The 18,763-nt window shown below is 52.7% G+C and overlaps 1 protein-coding gene across 6 annotated transcripts in view; it reads right to left on the reverse strand.

The window, feature by feature from the left end:
- Positions 1 to 18,763, reverse strand: part of ST3GAL1 (ST3 beta-galactoside alpha-2,3-sialyltransferase 1) — a 94,526-nt gene that overhangs the window by 75,228 nt on the left and 535 nt on the right. For all 6 annotated transcript variants that reach the window (XM_027608765.2, XM_027608737.2, XM_027608756.2 and 3 more), the window contains exon 2: positions 528 to 682. The gene's annotated coding sequence lies outside the window, so the exon portion shown is untranslated. The remainder of the gene's footprint in view (positions 1 to 527; positions 683 to 18,763) is intronic.

Raw genomic sequence — 18,763 nt, forward strand, 5'->3', positions numbered from 1 at the left:
CTGGCACACTCTCTCCATGAAGGACCAGACTGTAAATATTTGTGGCTTTCTGGCCACACAGCCCGTCACCACCGCTGTTGTGCTGTGACACATATCTGAAGGAAGGAATGTGGCTGGGTACCAACAGAAATGATCTATAAAATATGACTGGGCCAGTTTTGCCCTGTGGGTCAGAGTTGATTGCTAACCCTCATTCCAGGACAGTGTCATTCCAGACTGTCTTTGGGATGGCCGGCACTGGTCATATGAGGCTGTTCCTAATTCAGTTTCTACCTACTTGTTTAATGAGAACACAGAAGGCTTTCCTTTTAAGAAAATCAGGTTGCTTGATATTCTAATGACCGTGCATTTTTCCCTGAGGTAGAAAGTGTTCCCTCTTAATGGCATATCCCTGGGAGAGCAGGCCAAATTACAAAGAGACCGAGACATAGGGGAACATCTCTCCCCTGCTACTCAAGTTAATGTATGGAAGAAACCAGAAAAGACAACACCTCTCACTCGTGCTGGGGGAGAGGGCAGTCATTTACCTCAGGAGGCTGGGGGACTGTCCATCTCAGGTCCACAGAGGAAACTGTCCTGGCCACAAAGCTCAAAGTGTTTGCTCACCACAGCTCCTGGCGATGATTATTACTTCTATTGGCATTTCCAGGTCAGAAAGTTTGATTCTGAAAATGGTCCCCAGCTGGAAGGGAAGAGGAGAAAAGTTCAAGTCAGTTGTGACCTTTCGTTCATCCACTGTCTTGGGAAGATGACTCAAGACAATTCAAAGGCATTCGCCCATCATTCCACCAACTCACCCCATGATTTATACATCAAGTGTTTTTTTTTTAAATAGACGCCTATCCTGTTCCATGCATGCAGCCAAGTACCAGAGACAGAAAGGCGGGGAGACCATAGTTCATACCCTCAAGAAGCTCAGCCTGGTGGAGAAAACAGACATATAAACAAATAACTCAGGGCAGCGTGATACGAGGATGTGAGTGATATTTGGGAGAGCTAAGGGAGAAATGACCAGTTCAGTGTGAGAGGAGCAGGTGGGTTTTTAGTTGCTCCTCACTCGAGTGAAATGCTGGGTGACAAAAAGAAAAAAATTGGGGGGAAGTGTCTCTGAGGTAGAGGATAGGGAAAAATGGAAGTAGTGAACAACAGTGAACGTGTGAGATCAGGATTGGGACGCACCACCAGGCTTAGGCCAGGCGGCAGAAGGCTTCGGAAGGCGCCACCTGAGAGTAAGAACAGAGACCCCTGGTTGAGCTCTTTTTTTTTTAGTAGTTTTTTTAAATTTTTTATTGTTATGTTAATCACCATACATTACATCATTAGTTCTTGATGTAGTGTTCCATGATTCGTTGTTTGTGCATAACACCCAGGGCTCCACGCAGAACGTGCCCTCTTTAATACCCATCACCAGGCTAACCCATCCCCCACCCCCGTCCCCTCTAGAATGCTCAGTTTGTTTTTCAGAGTCCATCGTCTCTCATGGTTCATCTCCCCCTCTGACTTACTCCCCTTCATTCTTCCCCCCCTGCTATCTTCTTCTTTTTTTTCTTAACATATATTGCATTATTTGTTTCAGAAGTACAGATCTGTGATTCATCAGTCTTGCACAATTCACAGCGCTCACCGTAGCACATACCCTCCCCAATGTCTATCACCCAGCCACCCCATCCCTCCCGCCCCCCACCACTCCAGCAACCCTCAGTTTGTTTCCTGAGATTAAGAATTCCTCATATCAGTGAGGTCATGTGATACATGTCTTTCTCTGATTGACTTATTTCACTCAGCATAACACCCTCCAGTTCCATCCACGTCGTTGCAAACGGCAAGATCTCCTTCCTTTTGATGGCTGCATAATATTCCATTGTGTATATATACCACCTCTTCTTTATCCATTCATCTGTCGATGGACATCTTGGCTCTTTCCACAGTTTGGCTATTGTGGACATTGCTGCTATAAACATCGGGGTGCACGTACCCCTTCAGGTCCCTGCATTTGTATCTTTGGGGTAAATACCCAGGAGTGCAATTGCTGGATCGTAGGGTAGCTCTATTTTCAACTGTTTGAGGAACCTCCATACTGTTTTCCAGAGTGGCTGCAGCCCGGTTGAGCTCTTACTGTGTCCCAAGCACTGAGAGATGTACAGACCACACGTTTTCTCATGAAATCCCTGAGGTGGTCTCAATGACTATCCCATTTTATAGATGGGCAGCTGGGGCTTGGAGAGCTCCTGTGAACAACCCTGACCAGGATGACAAAGGCAGTTAAGTGGTACAGAACAGCCCCCAGCGGGACGCCCCCATTCTGTCCGGTTCCACAGTCCTCATCTTAGCCCCTGGGACAGATGCATAGAGTAACGGACCCCATTTGCTCGGGCCACCTTGTACACATCCTCCTTAGCAGTGTGTCTTTGATCCCCGTCCCCACGTGAATTGAGGTCCACTTCTCCACCCTCTGAATCTGAACTTGGCCATGTAACTTGCTTTGGCCAGTGAGTCAATAATAAAAGACAGAAATAAAAGCTTCAACAGTGCTTATGTCCCAAATATCCCCCTTTCTCGCTGCTAGGAATCATTCTGCAGCCACATTACCCCAGCTGAGCTGGTCCCCTGGTGCATAGACCACACCACCAAGTCCCAGCCACACTGCCCAGACACAAGAAATGTCTAGTCAATGCACAGAATCAGGAGAAATAACAAATGTTTCTTGTTTTAGGCATGAAGGCTTAGAGCTGTTTGTTACGCAGAGAAAGCTCACTGATACAATCACCAAGTCATCGTTACACACACAGCGATGGTGATAAAACACAACAAACTTGCAACTTAGAAAGATCAGCCCCGAGTTGGTGATTCTGTGAGATGTGGAGGGCCAGGACTAAGGCAGGGCGGCCGTGGGGTGGAGGAGAGATGGAAGATTCAAGAGCTATTTTAGATGCAAAGTCAACAGGATTTAGTTACAGACCAACCGAAGATTTGTCTAAAGGCGCCTGGTGTTGACAATAAATAGATTCTATTTGGAGTTTGCTGAGGGGATGGGATGTTTCCACAGAAGACACACAACGTGGCCTGAGCCAGAGCAGTCAGGGCTCAGTGTCACAGAAAAGACAAGCTCCCGGAATGAAACTTTCTTTTCAGCCCCTGATATTTGAAAGAAGAATGAAGACGGGGCGCTCACGGCCCCAGCCTCCGACCTGCCCCTGCCACCTCCCCTGAGGCCAACCCCTGCTCGCAGCAGCCCCCAGAGGGACCTTTGTAAACTGTAACCCAGACCTTCCTCCCTCCCAACCCCAGCTCACACCGTCCCCTTTCCCTGGGCATTGCCTACTTACCCGTTAGATTTCGTATCAATGGCCCTTCCCAGGGACCTCTTTGCTGACCACCCAGACGAGGCCAGACACTGTCACTACCCAGAATTCCTTGCACGCCTAGAGAGCATGTGTCACTAGCCTGATAACCCCACAGGAGCACGAGCATGCCTGTCCCACACAAACACTCTGCCACCACCACCCAACACACCATGGGCCACGTGGGAGAAAGTCGGTTCCTATTTCCTGAATGAGAGAATGAACAAAACAATTCGTTCACGTGTCACACGCCCAAGATGTTTTCTTTCACCTACTCCCTTGCGCACGCCGAGCCGAGTTAGCCACCTTACCTTCGGCTGCCCATGGCTTCCTGTGCGTATCTTCAGTCCTTTGCACTGGATTCCCAACCCTGACTGGCATGCTGGCAACTATGGGATTTCATAAGCTAGAACCGTTCCCCAGGTGTCACGCACCTTCCAGGCCCTAGGTGTCTTGGCTCCTAACACAGCGGTGGGGTGCTAAATGCACAGAAAACCTAATTATCCCACTCTATTATCTGCTCATCCCAGGGGGCAGCCTAATGATCTACTGAGACTCTCCTTGCCTTTTGCTTTTTTATTTTATTTATTTATTTATTTATTTATTTATTTATTTGAGAGAGAGAGAAATAGCAAGAGAGAGCACAAGCAGGGAGGAGAGGGAGAAGCAGACTCCCCACTGAGCAGGGAGCCTGACCCCAGGACCCTGAGATCGTGACCTGAGCCGAAGGCAAATGCTTAAGCGACTGAGCCACCCAGGTGCCCCTGCCTTTTGCTTTTTAACACACACCCCAAAAACTTCTGGAATGCCACACCATGGCTGTCTTCCCACACCTTGCCATCCTGCATCTCCCGAGACCCCACCTGCTTCCCTCCCTTCCTCCCCCAGCCGTTCGCCCCCTCATTTCTATCCATATAACCAGCAGCCATGAGGTACCGGCCCAGGCCGTCAGCAGCCAACTGCTGGGCTTAAACCGGGAGACTCGGAAGCAAGAAACATTTCCACCAACTCTATCTGCGGCACAGGAGATGGGAGCCCATAAATCATTCCTTCTTCACCCCTACTAAAACATCCCCATTGGCAGGCCATCATGCACTAGAACATGATAAATCTCCTCAGAGATTCTGTTCTCTGATTTTGGTTCTTTAGGGAGGGGAGCAGAGGACTAGACGCAAAATTCCACATCACTTCCAGAGGAGTGCTGCCAGATTGCTTAGAAATCCTAGCCTCTCCTTCTTCCACTGGAGAAGTGATCATCTGGATCCTTGTGAACGCTGGGGCCCGCTGAATAATAGTGCTGCCCTTTAATATACAGACATCTTTCCTCAGAGGCCTGTGGTCATGTCCTATCCCAAAACAGGGTGCCCAGCAGGTGGCTGTGCCGACCAGGAGAGGCTGCTCAAGCCAGCCTGTGTGTCTGCGAACGGTCTTCCTCTGAATCTTAGTTTGCACCTTGCTAAAACAGACACCGGTCCTGCTTCAACTACTTTGCAAGGTCATACTGAAAAACAAGTGGGTAAAAACCAACATGAAATCACTTTAAAAACAAATATAGTAAAGTGAAACTAGTAGTAGGAATTGGGGCAGATACCACTTTAAAGGGCTGGCTGGTGCTTTCCCAAACTAAGCCCTTTGTTCTCAAAAGCTCTGCTAATCTTCACAGTGATGTGACCTCAGCTATTATGTGTATCATTCTGTGGATGAGTATGTAGAGGTTTGAAGAGGGTAAGCGACTTACTCAAGGTCATGGCCAAGATCGGAGCCTGAATGATCATGCAATTCCTCCCCAGTGGCGCTCACTGAGCCTCTCTTTGGTGCGCCCTGCAGGCTCCATGCCCTGCCCTGGCAGGGACAACAGCACACTCTCGGGGTCTGCCAGTGAGGAGCCCACCCTGTGGGGAGGGGTGTGGCACACAAGCCAGCAGCCGCACCACCCTGCACTGGGGGGAAGGGGAGACAGTCAGCACGCAGGTGGGTAGTTTCTTAATCTGAATTCCTGACCAGAACAAAATGACCGCGGAGAGTGAGATCAGCAGGGAGACTGTCTGGCAGATCTGTCTGCAGAGGGGACAGGTGACTCAGATGTAGGAGGTGCAGGGGCGGATCGGGAGCCAGCGGTGAGATGACCCAGAAACACCTGGAGTAGGAGATGGGATGCCTGGAGCAGGGCTGCTGGCCAGGCTCGGTGAGGGGAGCAGGGCACAGGGCAGGGGAGCCAGGGGTGCAGCGGCTGACTCGAGGGTGGAGGGGCTGAGAGGCCCCTTCCTGATGCTGCTGCACCACCCCGCCCCGCCCGCCCAGCCTCGAGGACTGATATGAAAAGCACCAACGGCAGCAGGAAGCACGTGTGCTTGCCGGCAGGAAACCTGGACTCCCATGCGGACCCGCCCCCTCGGGAAGGGCTTCACCCAGGCGCAGCCCTCGGCCTGAGTGGATTTCTGGATTTGGAGGCTAGGCGCTTCTCCAGGGCAGAGGTCATCACTACCAACGGTGGATGGATGAGTACAGACAAGGAGGCCAGCACCGGGCTAAGGATCTCGTGTGCATGACTTCATGCAATTTTTGCAGCAGTGCTCTGGGGGACGGGGGGTGTGCAGGCTGACCCCCATTTCACAGATGCAAACTGCGGCCCTGAAAGAGTCAGGTCCTTTGCCCAAGGCCACAGGGCAGGAAACGGGCCAAGGTGCGGTTCAAAGCCAGGGCCGCCTCTTCCAGGTACACAGGCCCTTCTTCCCCCCTTCTAGCCTGGCTGGGCTCTAGAAAGTCATCAGTCCGTGTCCCCCTCGCCCCCCCACCCACAGATCCCTAGTGGGGGTGGTGCAGTTTACTGGTTTGCACCTCTGCTCTGGGCCTCCCAGCTCTCTCCAAGCAGCTCCAACTTCGGGTTCCCAGCGCCAAGCACAGTCAGCTATCAAAGCCCAGAGAAATGAAGACGTGGGTGCTACTCGCATGGGGGGGCAGACGCGCCAACACGGCTGGTGATTACTCCCACGTGCACCAGCCGCTGCCAGCCTCCACCTTCTGGGGTTCCTCCAGCATGGGTCTGGCTGAACCTTTCCTACGTGCAGCCAGGGATACCTCGGCCACACCTCATTACTGAAAGAATGCAGGCCGTGCAGGACTCCCAAACCACAGCCTTGCTGTTTTTCCTCTCTTACACCCCCTTCCTCTGAGCACATGATGGGGAGGGGCCCCGGTTCCAGCTCGGGGTTCCTTCATGGGGTCCCCTGGGCACTGGCCCTGTCCACCCTCACCGCCGCTGCCACCGGGTCCCACCGTCTTCCAGCCAGAAGACCTTCTGTCCTCTGGGGCTCTCCCCGTCTTCTATTTTATTTCATGCACCTCCTGGCCAGGAGGCCGGGCGGTGCTACCCCAGAGAGAAGCGGGGAGACTGAGGCTCAGACACAGAAGTCACCCGCCCCAGTCCCATTGTTGCCCCAGAGCCTGGGTTCTCCTGGCCCTGGCTGCCCGCTCGGCCCCCAGGCCTTCCCTGCCGGGGACACTGAACTTGCCCTCAGAGCAGGGGGATCCTGGGGCTGTGCCGCCTCCTTGGGGCTGCCCAGAACCGCACTCCGATCTGGGAGGAACTGGGAGCCACGACGCGTGGGTTTGTTTGCCAGGCAAGCAGGGCCTAATTTGGGAGGCCTGACCACAGACTTTTGAACAAGATTTTGTGGATGAGAGGGAAGAAGGAAGGTTGTGCTGATCAGGAAAACCTGGAGCCAGAGCACAGGGCTGGCATCACACAAAGTCTGTCCGTGCTGAATGTGACCGGAGAGAAGAACCAAGAACCATCTTATTTATAGCCCTTTGAAATATGGCTGGGGAAGGGGGGGGGGGGCTTTGTTCTTTTGGCCTCTTACCTGATTCTCAGGAACAAAGGGAAGGGAGGTGGGAGGGAGGTTGGTGACAGGCTGTTGGTACGGGCAGTGAGGGCAGACACACTGGGCCCAGGAACCTTCTGGCCCGTGGGCCCGCAAGAGCGAGCCATGGTGGTGTGGGAGGGGGCAAAACAGCCCCCACCTCGACCCAACCTGGGGGACCTTAGGTCAAACGGCCAACACCAGTGAACTTCGGTTTTTCCAACTGTCAAAACACCGATAACAAGAATGACCACAGAGCCCTGATTAGAAGGTTAAAAGGAGTCCAAAACGTCCAGTACACGGTATTTCCTGGGCAAAAACTCAGGAAGGATAAAAGGGCAGACAGCCACCAGAATTCAAAAAACCCAGCACAGACTTGCTCAGAGGGAGACCTATAGGAGCCTGTGGGCACGGGTGGTCTGGTAGACGGGGTTATAAGCGCCACGCCAACAGCCTGGTGCAGGGGGTCAGGCAGGAGACCCGGCTGCTGGGGTCCCTGGCTGCCGGCCTGGGGAGGGTGCAGGAGGCTCGCTCTCTAGGACACCCTGAGCTTCCCAAGTCGGGCGGAAACCCAGCCATGAAGGCAGGACTTGGCAACTCGAAACTGTGTGCTCTCTTCCAGCCCTGGCTCTGCCTGCTAACAGGCTGAGGAACCGCATAGGTCAGGCCTCTGAGCTGTCTGCTTAGCTGTAAGATAGGGGGCAGGGAATATCCAAAATGTCTCGTCTTAGGTGTGCTCACCTGCCTCTACGGTCCAGTGGCCACACCACAGCCCAGCCCACTCTCTCAGCCTTAAATGCAGATAGCCTGGGAGAGGTGCATCCTACCACCTCCTCCAGGCAGCCCTCCAAGGTTGGAAGCTCTGTGTGGGGAAGAGCTTCTTCATCCATAGAGGTGTCCAGGACAAAAGGCCACTGTGTGGGGAACAGATCTCCCAATCAAGAGGACAGAACCACCACCACATGGGAGAGTGGAAGTGAGGAGTCAGTTCGTGGGAGACTGAGCAAAGGGTTTCTAAACTTGAATGATGATGATGATGATGATGATGATGATGATCGGAGCGCACACTGAGCAAGCCCTTAGGGTGGGCACTCTGCAGGGCACTGTTCTAAACCCTTTCCAAGTACCAGCTCAACTCCTTTAGTGCTCACTTTAGTACCCGGTGGGAGGTAGATAAGGAAATGGGGACACAGAAAGGTAAAGCAACTCACTCAAGGTCACACAGCTAAGAAGTGGCAGAGCCAGCGTTTTTTATTGGGCCAATCAATGAATGACTCAGTAGATGAATAATTGAAATTTTGGACTAGGGGAAGGTTGAACAAGGGCACTGCTAAGCCTCTTTGCAAGCGCTCGGATTCTACAATTCTCTCTTGTTTCATGCTCTGCAAATGCGCAAACTCTGTCATTTGTTATCATTCAATCTACTCACTCCCCCCCACCTCCCTCCGGTAATGGTCACAGCTTATGATACCAGGGCTCCTGCTCAGAGAAAAAGAGAAACCTCCTTTACTTCATCCCAGGGGCAGCTTCCCAATGAGGCAGGCATACTCCAATATTCAAAACTGTTGTTTGGCATGGTAGAGGCATCGGCTTAATTTTCTAATCCTAGAGTTCGCAGACCGGTTTTGCTCAGTTCCGTTTGTTCCCGGTCACAGGTAGAGACGGAAAAATAACAGCAGAACCAATTCTTCAAACCACTCCAAGAAAGGCGGTTTTTTCATTTGAAATTTCTCATAGGCAGTGGTGCACAATCTCACGGGCTTCTCAACTCCTCCTTTGGTTTAATTTCCTTTTTTGCCTAAAGACTGAGGTTTGAAATTTCAGATTTTGCTTTAGGAACAACCAGGAATACCCCCCACAAGGACATTCTTGTTCGTGGTAGCTCCTATGTTTCCCAAGCAACCATCTTTCTTCATCAGACTCTCCACCAGGTGGTAGGACTAACAGTGTTTTCAAGGAAGAACAACAAGCAGACCTTTCTCTCCATTGTGACGATGTTATTACAAGGGAATTTTCCAATGTTGCAAGAGCCACTTTTACTAATCATTTTACTCAGAGCAGGCCCTGGGAGTTGGGTGGGTTTGCACGTCTGGTGACAAACTGACTAAGCCTTTCTGCTCACAGTCCTGTCTCTGCGGCTGGCTCCCAGCCCTTCCTCAATCCCCAGGCACCGTGGGGCTCTCTGAATTCAATGTATGACAGCAACCCAGAAGATGAGTGCTTGTAATCAGCAACACAGGGACCCGGCGCAGAGATTTAAACTCTCCCCAGACTGCCAAGGTTAGCTAACTAAACCCATCCAACCAACACCAAATGGGGAATCCGAGAAGAGGTTTGGAGCCCCAACCACGGGCTGGGCTTGGAGACAGATGGCCAGTGTGATGTGTTCTCTATCTGCACCTCTTAGGGCGGCTGTCCTGCCCTTCCCAAGCCCCCCATGTAGAGGAATGGGGTGATCCCGGGAATTACACAGCATGGTGCCTGAGATTTGGGGCTCTGGGCAGAAAGGAGGCAGTTAGGGATTCTGGCTCTGCCACTTTCTAGCTATGTGACTTTGGGGCAAGTGGCTTCACTTCTCTGAGCCTCAGTTTCCACATTTGTAAAATGGGATTAGGGAAAATGTACGAGCAGTGATTTTATAGGGCTGTTATGGAAACCAGGAAAGTAATATTAAAGGAAGGGTCAAGTCTGCTGATGGAAAGAGCGCATCCTGGCCCAGCCCCACGTGGAGATGCTGACGGTAGACCCCGGCCACAGGCAACCAAAGACAGCCATCACGGAGGCTCCACAGTTCAACTCTCGCAGTTTTCTAGAAACTCCCATCAACTGAAAGGATATTCTTTGAAATCCCCAAGGACAGAATGCACACAACCTCTTTGCTCTGTTCATCAGTTTACCCTGCGAAAGACTTACAAGCAAGGTTCCCAGTTCTCAGGCTCTGCTGGTTGTTTCTCTCCCCTTCTCTTATAAATCCTGTTTATGCCTTTGCTCCTTGCCTTTGACCCCATGTCCTCACTGACTTCTTCCCCTTGACAAGAGTATTTACGTGCAAAATAACTACATGGTTGGGAAATCCCCTAACTGAATGTCCGAGTTATTGGTTAACTGGTTCTTCTGGGGCTTCTGCTATGTGTGATCTGCCTCCCTGGACCTCACCAGCAGAACCTGCCCTGGGCTTCTCCCCCGGGCCTCCCCCGGTGATGGAGCGCTCACTCTGGCTTCCTAAGGCCCAAGCTGGTTTTCGGCCAAGTCGGCTTCTGGTCCTCCAGACCGACTTTACAGGAATGGTAAGCACTAGCCGTGGCTGCTATCTGATGTTATGTGGTCTTGTGCTGTCCTGTGTTGTGTTGTAGCATTATGATGACAAAGGTTGGGCTCCTTAAGTTGATTCTAAGATCTACTTAGGAAACCGAGACTTCGATTATGTTCCTTTGCCCCTGTTCTCAGACTCAGCCACGCAGATCGGGGGAGCCTAGGGTGAGATGGAGATATAGCAAGGCCCCCAGGGGCGAGGATGAAGGGAGGGGGCCCCACCAGGGTCAGAGACCTGGATCTGCCTTTTCCCAAGCACAGGCCCTCGTGTGGACCAGGTCACCCGACTCATCTTGACAGTTCAGGTGGGAAGGTGGGGGCTGTGAGGGGTGAGTTGAAGAAGATGTGTCCCGGGGTAGCCAGGCTGTTGGGAGGCATGGGCTTATGCCTCCCCACTCCGCACAGAGGAAATTTCGGGCACACGGAAGGATCTGCGTGCAAGAGACCGTGTGACCTTGGGTCAGTCACTTCCTCTGTAACATGGGGAGGACCCTCATCCTAGCCCAGCACCTAGACGAGCTGGAGTGGAGTTCAAACAGGGTCAGGGCTGCAGATGCCACTGGCTATGAACGCAGACCTCGGGGGTTTCAGGAGGACTTTGAGCTCTCAGGAGGGCTTTGAGCCTCGGGCGGCTCTCTGAGGATATTACACTAAAGACCGGGAGGGGGGACACAGCCCTTCGTTACTGGGCCAAGCGATTTCAGGAGGTTTATTTTGAGCTCCAGTCTAGCCTTCCAAGGAAAGAGGTTTTCTTTTCTTCTTTCCTTTTCTTTTCTTTCCGCTGAGCCTTTTATTTCTGAAAAGGTAAATGCCCAATTAGATGGATTTTCATCTTTCATGTGGAGTTGTTTTAGGCTCTTTGAGCATGAAACAATATTCTGGAGTCATTCCACACTCTCAGTTAGAGAAGGAGCTGGGTCTGCTTTGGTTGTGGTTTTTCTTTTCTTTTTTCTTTCTCTTTTTTTTTTTTTTGGTTGGGTTTTTCTCAAGAGCCCTCTGCTAAGTAAATATTCATGAAGAGAACTGTTAGCCACTATAGTCTGTTAGTTCAATGTGGACTCAAATGGATTTTTTTTTAATGTAGCAAAATCTATCACGATGGTATCTATTTGGGTTTGAATTTTTTGAAGGTAGCTGGTGAAATCCAAAGAAACGATTTTCTTTGCATACCCACACGTGGACCTACCAAAAGTCATCTGAAACCCCCTTTTTAATTCCACCAATAATTTGGAATGAATGTTCTTTCCTTCTCAACTTCTCTGAATTACTGAGATTTTTAACCTGCATTTTATATTCTCTTAAGGGCTCCAGAATCAGACCTGGTTAAGATAACTTTTATATACTTTAGAGGAGGAAGAAAAAATACACACACACGTGGGTACACACATGTACATACACACACACACACACACATAGTCAGAAGAAATGGTCCAAACATCCCCAGATATTTTTGGAAGGAAAAAACTTTTAAGACAAAAATATTCAAACACTATTATCTGAATATGGAATAGACCAGAAGAGCAAGAGGGAGCACAACCCGCCACCCACCCCACACACACACTCACACCACAAGTCCGAACCTTGGTCCTCTTGGGAACAAAAGCTAACATCTGTTGAGTGACTCATTCATTTTTCACATCAACTGTACGGAGTATCATCCCCATGACAAAAGAGGAAACTGAGACCCAGGAAAGGTAAGTGACGTGATCACTGAGCCATAAGTGATAAGTCTTAGACCCCGAAACCTTAATACTGAGGCTACTCTGCTTCTCAAAGATGCTACTGAAAATGTAAATGTCCTTTTTATTTTTTAAAGATTTTTTTATTTATTTGAGGGAGGGGAGCACTAGTGGGAGGTGGGGGAAGGGTAGGGGGGGAGAGAAACAGACGCCCTCCTGAGCAGGGAGCCGGATGATCCCAGGACCCTGGGATCATGACCTGAGCTGAAGGCAGATGCTTAACCGACTGAGCCACCCAGGCGCCCTGAAAACACAAAGCTCTTAATAATAACATCTTACTCTTGATTCTTGCATCTTACTAGGGGAACAGAGCACGGAGGTTAAAACTTGGGCTCCCACCAGCGGTACGGCCCTGAAGAAGGGAGTTCCCTACCTGCCTCCAGCTCTGTCCTTTGTGGATCCTGTGACCACCCACGCCCCTGGCTGCTGTAGAATCAAAGGAGATGACAGGTGAGTGCAGGATCAGCCTCCAGTCCTGTCCAGTCCCCGAGAAGCTCCAACAAGGAACTCCCTGGCCTCCGGCTGCTGGGTGAGCTCAGCTCTTGGTGGCACAAGGATTGTGAAAAGCAGGCAGGACAGAGCAAGGTGTCAGCCTTATCCTCCTGGCTGAGGAGAGAGGCTTTCTTCAGAAGCTTCGCTCAGCTCCTATTGCCACACTCCTGGTCCTGCTCACCCATCCCTCCATCTGCCCCTTGGGGGTTGGGTAGGGGACGGTGGGGGGGGGGGTGCTAACTGGGCTCAGGTCCTGCTATATCCCTTGCTGACTTCCCTACATACCACTCCCAGCTCTGGAGACATTCCCTTTATTAAACTCTGCTCCATTTGTGAGTGTATGTTTCCTACTGGAACCCGGGGCGAGCCGATGTTTAAAATACTTGCCACTGTTCCGGGCATACCCTAAATGCTTAATAAAAATTAGAAGCTACTGTATTTTTTACCACTAAGGCAGGTCCATGGTCTCATCCTACGGACCCCTCCCAACTCTCCCGGCCAGGGTGGGAATTACATAGTGCCATCTACCAACTGAGCAAATGGGAGACTCTTCAGAGGTTCAGGGACGTACCCAAGGTCCTCAGCAGGAGCAGGTGGATTATCAGGACCAGGAGCTAGGAGTTCTGAGCCCTAGGCCTGTGGTTGCCCTGTCTGGATCCACCTGACTCAGGAGGAAATACCCGGACCCCAGGGTCCTGTCCCTAACACTCATCCCAGTGTGCACCACGATAGACTGAGTCTCCTCCACGTGCCTCCAACTTTGACACAGATCACACCTGTTGCTAAGCCAGCCAGGCCACACAGGAGGGGCTCGGGGCGTGCCACGCCCTCACTTGTGCACTCCCCTCCGCCCCCAGATACCCCTGCTCCTGGCAATGCCCTAAGGATAAAGAAACTTTCAGCTTTATGCAATCCACAGGAATGAGAAAAGCAAGCTGTTACTCTAACCCAGTCATTCGGCCTCGCTCCTTCCAGCGGGGGCTACTAACAAACCATTTAACATTAACTCCAGCCCCGTACGTCAAGTGTTTTTCCACGAGCTTTCCAGGACGTTCCGCCTTCCATCAGCTCTTCTATTTCCCACATGCTCTGTTCGGATACCATGCCTCCAGCATTCAGCACTTACCCTGCTAACCCTCCTGCACAGGCCCTTAGCTGGGATATGAGGAGGCCCCTCCTGGGGCACTCTCCCGTGCATGAATTTTAATCCTCACCATGCATCCGGAGATAATCACCCACCTGCACTTCCACCCTAGCCCCTGAGGTACAGGGCTTGCCTGAGCTCACACAGCTAGACACAGTCCTGTGCCTGAAACCCTGGGCACTGTCCCCCCACACACTGCCTGCCATACCTTTAACCCCGTCTCCCAAGGCAGCCATTTAAATCTGAGATCAAGTATAAGGACGAGGATTAAAGATAAAGCACCGAATTTTATTTTTCTTAAAGTGAAAGCAAAGCAGCTAATCTCTATCTTACATACTATCACTGCAATGCCCATAACCCTTGGAAGATCATAACTCAGGGACCTGCACTCTGGCTGAGCAGCAATGATAAATCCCACCAAAGTAAACCGGAGATCGGCATCTACTACAGGAATGGGGCCATATCATTGAGCCCCTAAAATCTCAGTTCCCGCACCCCTGCAGAACCACGCAGAACAGACAGACCAACGCCCAGTCTGTTATTTTATTTTATTTTACTTTAATTTTTCTCGGCAGGGTGCACACCACTTTGATTAGATTTGATTAGACATCAGTTCAATGCAGTCAAGAAAATAACTTTGCTTTCCCGCAGTCTGATTCCCCTAGGTATTTAGGCTTTGTCTCCTCAGTGAATCCTTCCGTGGGTCCCACAAGGCACAGGAACACGTTCCCTTCTCTGTCCCAGCCCTCTCTCAGCACACGCACGTGGTCACCCTGTACAAACCACTGTGACATACTCTTCATGCCCCTGGGCGCCCCCCCCACCACATGGTGACCTCTGAGGGGCAGGCCAGAGGTGGGGGGAAGGCAGAAGGATCGATCACATGTTCTTCCAACCCTATATTTTCAGCATCTTGCACAGTGACCAGAACATAATAAGTTCCTAATAAATGTTGGTTCAACTGAAATCAAAACGATGCAACCAACAAGACCCAAGAAACAATAAAACCCCAGGGTTCCCAAGGAATGCCAGTTTCCAATGAGGAAACTTAAATACGCAGAAGATATGCAGAAAAGAATATGGGTGTGGGGAAGGGGAAACAGAGAGGTCTCACCTACTTGGGAGTTTAGGAGACCAGCAAGCATTCTAGGTCAGCTCTGTCACCCAGCGTCCCATGATTTCCCCCTTGGGCCTCAGTATTGTTTTCATTAATATGAAAGATTGAACGAAATGATTTCTATGAACATTCTCAGCTCTTGGAGTGGGAACCAAATTGGTCCTGGTAAAGTCACCAAGGTTCCTACTGGCCACACGCAGCATTGGGGATCCCCACAAATGTTACCTCGGCTCTGCCAACATTCAGACCCCAGAGTCTGAAACTTCCGGGCCATCTCTCAATGTCCAGTGCTGAGAATTGCTGGCGAGTGACTTCACCAAATGGGCATGGGCTCTGCAGGTCTGGAGAACTCTCTGTGAGTAAGTAAGGGAAGGGAGGCATCCCTGCACGGATGGCCCTATTGTCTGTGATGCCAGGAATATCTGGAAGGTTCTAAGGATGGAGCTGGAGCAAAAGCAAGTAGGGTGCAGGCTGTCTTCATGAAGAAAGGCTTTAAAGGCCCCAAGGCCATGTCAGCAGAACTCCAAGCCTCTCATTTTGCAGAGAGTGAAACTGAGACCAGAGCCTGGAGCAGTGTGGGTGCCAAGTTACAAAGCAAATTGAGCACTAGCCCTGGGACTAGAACGGGTTTCCTCTGGGGCCCAAGGTTGGGCTCGTGTGCCCAAATTAGAGGAGAGAGGCCTCAGATCCTTGGGTCTACAAGGGAGTATGAAGTTTCCCCATGTGCTCCACAACAGAACAAAGTGCCTGTGAACCTTATTCTAGAATTCTCTGTGACCAGGCCAGCAGCTCTTCCACTGGCCAGTGGCGTTCATCCTTAGTACATATAGGATTTACTAGGAAGCAGGATAAGATGACTGGTGGATTTTTTTTTTCCTTTACTTTGGTTGCTTTTCATGGTGTGGGAGGGAGCCTAGGGAGAGGGTTAAGGTTTAAATCCCATAAGGCAAAAAGCCCTGTCCAAATATAACTCTTCTGAGTCAGCAGCCTGCCACAAAGCAAGGGACTCAAGCAAGGTGAATTGACCCAGCGATTCAAAGAGGCCCCTTACTGGGGGATGGGAGGCTGCTGAGAGCGTGCCTCCAGGAGATATCCTGGCCTGGGGGGCAGCTTGGTGCAGAGGGGCGACAGAGACCCACCTGGCACAAAGCCACACACACCCCTGAGGCTCCAGGACCTGCAAGGATCCCTCACTACCAGGCCCACAGATGGATCCATCCCACCATACCTCGGGGATCAAAGGCTCCAGACAGCCAATTCTATGGAGGTTCCCAACTTTAGCGGGGTGCTGGTAAACCCAGCTGAGGGAATGCCCAGTCTGTGCCTCCAGGTGGGAACAGGGCCCTGCGGTCAGCAAGAAGGCTGCTCAGAAGTCAGCTTCCGCAGCTGAGGCGGAGCCTGGAGGAGCAGAATTCACACCCCCTAGAGAGCCCTCTGCTCTCACTTCTGGCAACACTTCCTGTTTCCATTCTCAGGGCAGTGTTCAAGAGGCGCCCTGTGGCCTGCCAACCCAGTGAGGTGAGGGGAAGACCCTGCTTCTGCCCAGGCCCTTGCCTTGTCACACGGGTAAAGCCTGGACAGCAAATGCAGGACCAGCAGAACGCAGGGGCAGCACATTTCCAGGCTCGTAGGGTTGTCCAAAGATGGAGGAAGGAGCTCCCTACTCATTGTTATTTATTTATTCAGCAAAAATAAATTTTTTGTAAAATGAGATTCCCTTTCCCAGACTTGAAGTCAAAGATTGGATGAATATGCACATATGTTGAACGTGTAAACATGCACACACATTCACACAATGATATGTAACACTCTGTGCCACACATCTGTATGGTAATAGTAATGACCCCATCTTACAGATATGGAAACTGAGATTCAGAGAGTTCCAAGTCTCAGGCCTGAACATCAGAGAGGGAGATGGTGGAAGACCGGGATCTGGGCAAGGGCGGGGGGGGGGCTGGAATGGTGAACTTTGGTCTGTCTTTTCAGCCAACCACGGGATTTCTGAAAATGGCCAGGCCATGGTGTTTGGGGCGGGGAGGGGAGGCTCAAGGAGAGACCTGGAGGGAGCCCAGGCACCCTGCCTCTGGCGCCCCTTCCCCACCTCAGAGCCAAGCGGCAGTTTCCAAAGCAGCCGGCAGGGGGCACTGCACCTTGCCTTTTGCGAAAGTCCCGGGCGCCCTTACGCAGCTCCCGGGCAAGAACACCAGGCGCCTCCGCCCTCAGCTTCTAAGCACAGCCCAGCTTTGAACCCGGCACGTAGTAGGTGCTCAAGGCACGCCTAGACGCCTAAAGGGCTTGATTCGGTGGATGAACGTGAATTTCGTAGTAGAAATAGGGAGAACAAGGAGAGAAGGTGGACGTCAGACCCCTGCCAGCGCATTTCCATCTACAGGCCTTTGCAAACAGCCTTTCCCTACTGTGTGTCAGGCGCGGTGGCGACGACGCTTGGACAACCTCATTCCCTGCTAATCACGTTCTCCCCGCACTCCCCCTGTCCCAACACACACACTCGGCCTCCAGCAGGGGTGCGCGCTCGCTGTCTCCCTGGGGGCCCATCTCGGCACAAATCCGCGGGGCGAAGGGGCCCGCGAGGAGGGTGAGCCAGAAGAGGCGAGGAGTCCCTGAAGATGGGCACGTGAAAGCCAGGGGGATGCCTGACGCGGCCCCCCGGCAAAGGGGTCACTGCCCTCAGGGACCGGGCCGTCTTCAGCTGCGGGACATGCAGAGCCCGCGAGACGCAGTGACCCGCCCAGCCCCCACCACCCGCGCACTTCTGGGCGCGCACGTGTCCACCCGCCGAGCGCCCCCACCAAGCCCCGCGAGTGGCAGGCGCTGGCTAGGACCTTGGGGCGGCAGGCTGGAGGGACTCCGGGCTCCGGCCGCCGAGCAGAACCCAGACTCTGCAGACGCCCTTCCCCAGAGACCGGGCCTCGGGACAAGGAGAAGGCAGACCCGGCGCAGCCTCAACCCCCATCTCAAGTTCAGCAGCGCTTCCTCCCGCAAGGTCACGCTCAAACACACGCTCGGCGAAAGGAGGAGCTCAAAGTTGCGCCACGGTCCCGATTCCGAATCTAGCCGTAGCCCCATCCGGGCGCTCTGACCCAGTGCCGCGGCTGCCCGCCCCTGCGCTCTCCCGAGTAGCGGACTCTGCCCCGCGCAGGTCACACACCCGAGAAACGCAGACAAGTTGCTAACTTTTGTCAGATTATGTCGCTGCAACTGCGGCGCCTAACGGGGTTGGGGCGGACTCAAGAGTTTCGAGTTGCCTCCCCTGCGCCCACCCAGTCGCTCCCTGCCCACCACGCCACGTCCAGAGCGCCAACTTCTCCACCATCTCCGGAGCAACGAGGGCCCGCGGCGTCCCCGGGGGCGATGGCCACCTCCCGGATGTGCTCCTGCTCGCAGTGGATTTGGAGGCTCGATCACAACCCCGTCCCGCCGCCGCCGGACCGGATCACCGGCAGCCTCCGCGCGCCCCCGCGCCCCTCGCTCCACTCGGAAGCGCCGGAGCCAGCCGCCCAGAGGGGACTCATCCCACCCGCGGCCCCGCTGGCCGCTTCGCCCTCTGGCGGCCCCGACCCGGGAGATTGTAGCCTGGCGCCGGTGCAGTGTCACTGGGGCCACCCGGGGGACCGCTGCCCCGGACCCGGCGCAGGCTCCCCGCCGAGGTCCCAGCAGCTCTTCTAATAACGGCTGAAGATCCCGGAGCCCCAGCCTCCTCCTGGACCTCCGCCCTCTCTCAAAGACCCCGGTGA

Source organism: Zalophus californianus, chromosome 4 (genome assembly GCF_009762305.2).
Source record: "Zalophus californianus isolate mZalCal1 chromosome 4, mZalCal1.pri.v2, whole genome shotgun sequence".
Taxonomy (NCBI): Eukaryota; Metazoa; Chordata; class Mammalia; order Carnivora; family Otariidae; genus Zalophus; species Zalophus californianus.